The 4495-nt window shown below is 42.1% G+C and overlaps 1 pseudogene; it reads right to left on the bottom strand.

The window, feature by feature from the left end:
• Window positions 1-668: 668 nt before the first annotated feature.
• LOC104605038 (transcription factor bHLH148 pseudogene) lies at window positions 669-1515 on the bottom strand (annotated as a pseudogene).
• Between the last annotated feature and the right edge of the window lie 2980 nt (window positions 1516-4495).

Genomic DNA, 4495 nt, shown 5'->3' with positions numbered 1-4495 from the left:
TAAGGCTCTGTTCGTTTTCACTTTATCTGAGTCCGGATTTCCTTTCCAAGACGATTCTACCCACAAATATCACACGAGATCGCAGCCATTTTCATTTGATATGTTCCCAATGCACCGTGATAATGTTTTGTGGGTAGAAGATCCGGAGTCCAACTTATAAACAAACGAGCATTTTCATTTGAAATTGGGATCTATTCCTCACTCCCACCGTGTATTGGAAACATCTCCCGCATAGTCTGGTTAGGAGCAAGGACTATTATTCACTCCTGAGAGTGAGAGTGAGAGTGCAGTGTACAGAACAAGTGCACTCAAATGTCAAATCCTTCTCCCCTGGGGAACTATTTGAAACTAGGTGTGGAATGAATCTGGTTACTGGTATATCCATCCATCATCAAGGCTTTCTTCTGCTCGGAGACATCACCAAAAGGAATCCATAATTGAGAATCGTACACCGTAGGATGTCAGGGGGCTTTAAGATGATCACATGGGCCGCCTTGATTATCTAGCTTAGTGGCTTACCTCATCCAATCATACAAATTGGGTTTCGTTATTTGGTTTTTCAGTTTAATTAATGATTTAATGTTCTTTAATGGGGGAGAAAAATATCTCTGAGTCTTCGTCAAGATGGTGGAGTTCGAAAAGAGGGAAGAAGAAAGGACAGAAAACCAGAAAACCAAAAGCAAAAGGGAACTTGTGTACAATAAAATACATGAATTTAAAATTCGAGAAACATTAGGGGGTGGGGAGATAGCGAATTCAGTTCGGCGGGGACCGATTCGAGCTAGTCGCGGCATCGTTGCCGACGACGGAGAGAAGCTCGGTGAGAGCGGTCATGGCTCTAACCTGCATCTCCAACGCAGCAATATAATCCGTTGCTTCTTCTAGAAGTTCCGGAAACGAGAGTTTTCGGCAACCGGGAACTAACCCTCCGAGGACGCGCACTCTTCGCTGCAACGCCGGTAACCGCTTCTCCTTCAAGCGGATAATGCTTGCTCCCGGCTTCTTCGACCGACAGTTTCCGGCGACCGCCACCCTGGGTTTCTTCTTCCTGAGTTTTAACTTGAGGCGGCCGGTGAGGATAGCCCTGCTCCATCGGGTTCGTCCTTTGGCCGCGACAGCCAGGACTCGATCCGCGGCTTCGCGTACAGCTCGGCCACGAGGCGGAGCTTCCGGGGATGCGGGGGGTTGATTCCGGCGGACTTGTCGCAAAGCTTCTAGAAGCTTCGAGGAGTAAGTTTGTTGTTCGGCTCGGGTCTTCCATCTTGTTGGGTCTTCTGGGTTCTGATTCGCGGTTTTCTTCCTCTTCTTCTTTTTCGACTCTAGCGATCTATCGGAGCTGGCTTCGGGATTCGAGATCAGAGGTGATGCCATCAATCGGACCGAAAAAGTCACCTCTTTTTCTTCTTTCTCTCTCTTACGAATTCAATCGAGATGATAGAGGTCCGAAGCACGAATCACAAGATTCTCACCAACGAAGAATCGGAATCAATCTCTCTCTCTCTCTGACAGAGAAAACGAAAAAGGAAGGTAACGAGAGTAACGAAACGCCTAATAAGAACGAACACCTGAAGGAAAAAGGAAAATAGATTCAGATAGAGAGAAATGCATAAAAGGAAAACAAAGGAATACCAAATCGAGACAAGCAGAAAAATTCGGAACTCGCTGATCAATCCACCGAATCCAGTTGACAGGAAGGCGGCTCTCCCCTCTGGTGTCAGGTGGATCGCTCGCTAGTCGCAACTCGCAAGCTAATATTACACCAAAACGTCATGAATACATGATTTTTCTTTCCGATGAAAACCAGTATAAAAAAAAACTCTGAGAAGATTTATGTTAGCTCTGTTTTTCGAAAACAAATTACCAGGATGATCAACATCAAGGCTAAAAAGCAAGGAAAAAAACATGACAGAAAACAAAAAAAAAATCAAATTTCGAGAAAGCGAATTCGATGTTATCTAAGGAAGATACGTCATACATGTACCTGAAGAAGGTAAAGCAATCTTCATGAGAAGAAACCGATCGGTCGAGGCAAGCGGGGGATCGATGACTATCGAAACTGGAAGGAGAGGAAGTAGGATCAGAGAACCAGAGATGTTGTATGATTATGAAGTTGACGGAGGTTTTCAGCGTAGGTGCGTGAGGGAGCTTCGCTCGCTCGCTCCGCTGCGGCGGTGCGGCCTGTTGGGTTCGAACACAGAGCTGGTGAGCGGTAACTGCTGCTACTCTCGTAGGAATAGGGAGGTCTCCTATCATGATAAAGGAATCGTTAAAGTAGGAAGGTCGAGCACTCGAGCGAGCCTTTAAAGCAATCAGACAACACCACGTGGCGCTACTTAAATCGCATTTATTGTTTTAGTGCCTCGTTTCATTTCTCTTGTTGAGTAGCCTAGGTTTTCCGGTTTTCCCCCCTTTTTTTATTTAATTTAATTATTTATTTATGATATGACCAATTTACCCTGCTAGGGCTAAAGGAAGAGAGATGTATGCAAATGTAATGTAATGTAGCTATCAAACGCTTTTGTAGATCGCCAAACCCTGTACAATTCCAGAATCAAAATTGGTAGGTGAAATGCTGCCAAAAGCATTTTCCCAAACAAAAGTCATTTGGGCAGGACAGAGCTTTCTACTTCATGCATTGTAGTTCTCTAGCACATAAGATATTGCTTTTCCATCGATAAGAAAAGCCTTATTATGCCTTTTTTACATTGAAGGACATAAATGCCCCCAATTAGATTTCTCTGTCTCTGCTCATCTCCCTTTCCGGCTTTGTGTTGGGTACATGTGTTCATCCCTTTTTCCCTTAATTGGACCAAGCACCATGTGAATGGGCAACTAATGGGGACTTTAAACTTTAAAAAGGATATCCAACGGTGAAGGCTGGGTGGTGAAAGATAAGGGCATTTTTGTCAGGAAAAATTTGGTTGTCGGTTAGTGATTGCGGGGCATAATGGTAAGTTGGCGCAATTTCGTCGTTTTCCCTGCATAGACAATCGAGAAAGTGGGGAGCAGGTGGCGCCATGGCAGTTAATATTGGGTGGGCACGGCCCAGTTCTACCACTGCCACTGGCCCGGCCCCCACGTACCCTTTTGCCCCCATTGCTTGGTTGCTAGTGAAGTGAGTGAGTGAAAAAGAAAAAGAATCAGATTAAAGAAAAAAATAAAATAAAATAGAGTCGTATTTCAACAAGAACTCGACCGGGGTTGAGTTGGTTGAGTTGGGACTTGGGACTGGTTGATGATGAGCCAGGCCCACCACAACTAAGACGACGAGTCCACTAGAATCCGATTCCAGGACTAATTTAACCCCACCCCACCGGGCACCGGTCATGGTACTCCCCATTTTCTTTTTTTTTTTTGTTTAGGGATGACAATTTCTACTCTATTCAGTGGATATTTATTTCAATGGGGACACTTTTTTTTTCTTTTTCTTTAAGGATGTGTTTGGAAAGAATGCGAATGAAGTGTAAATCTCGGTTCACGATAAATTTGCACTCTGATACACTTTTGCATGTGTTTGACAATATTACATTTATTCATTGGTAAGTTACAGATCAGTGCATGTTTACATTGATAATAAGATGTAAAAGTACATTAATAAAAAAGAAGTAAAATTTCATTCAAGTGGGCTTTTGATTAAAAAAAAAAAACATATATTTTATTGGAATTCATATTTGCATCCATTACAGCTAAAAGTCTGTTTGGTAAGAAGGTAAATTTTGTCGATGCAAAACTAACCCAATTATGCAATTTATATGAACTGTTTTACACTCCACATATTTGCATCATTTTTCAAACGCAACCTAAAAAACAGATTTTCAGGCATATGAATGGATTTTGGGATTTTACAACCCTATGGACATAATATTGTAGGAAGGCATATGAACTTATGTATTAAGTGCCGAATATGATAGCATTTTAAATTTTATGTGAAAGATAATTGATCATTTATATATTTTTAACATGTTTTAATCAAATAATTGAAATTTTTTATATTTATTTATTGTCTATATATAACAAAAAATAATAAAAAATTAAATGTAGATTTTGAACCCAATCTGTCAACCCAACCCACCCCACCCCACCACCCTGATTGTATTTTGATATTTGGATTCTGAAAATCCAACCCGTTATGAATTTTGAAGAGAATACGGGTTGAGAGGTCTAAGTCTCTAAGAAGAAACCCACAGAATTGTCATCCCTATCCGGCTTACCTGGGTTGGACTGTGTTGTGATCAGATGTAGGAGCAAGGCCCAAGTTAACCCTTAATTTAACCTAACCTGAGCTGGTTTGTACTGAGCAATGGTCCCTCCCTCAGTCCCTCGTCCCTTATTTTGGCTTTGGGTCAGTCTCGTGTTATCGTCTGAAACACTATATACAATAGTGAAAAGGAGAGATGGGTGGGTTGTCAGACGAAAGAATGAAGGTAGAACATTATATTAAATGGTTTCCCCTGCACAGACATCCCTCGTGCTGGAACATGTGAGACCATTTAAT

This window comes from Nelumbo nucifera, chromosome 4 (assembly GCF_055504915.1).
Source record: "Nelumbo nucifera cultivar China Antique chromosome 4, China Antique-T2T, whole genome shotgun sequence".
NCBI lineage: Eukaryota > Viridiplantae > Streptophyta > Magnoliopsida > Proteales > Nelumbonaceae > Nelumbo > Nelumbo nucifera.
This window is presented reverse-complemented; position numbering and strand designations above follow the sequence as displayed.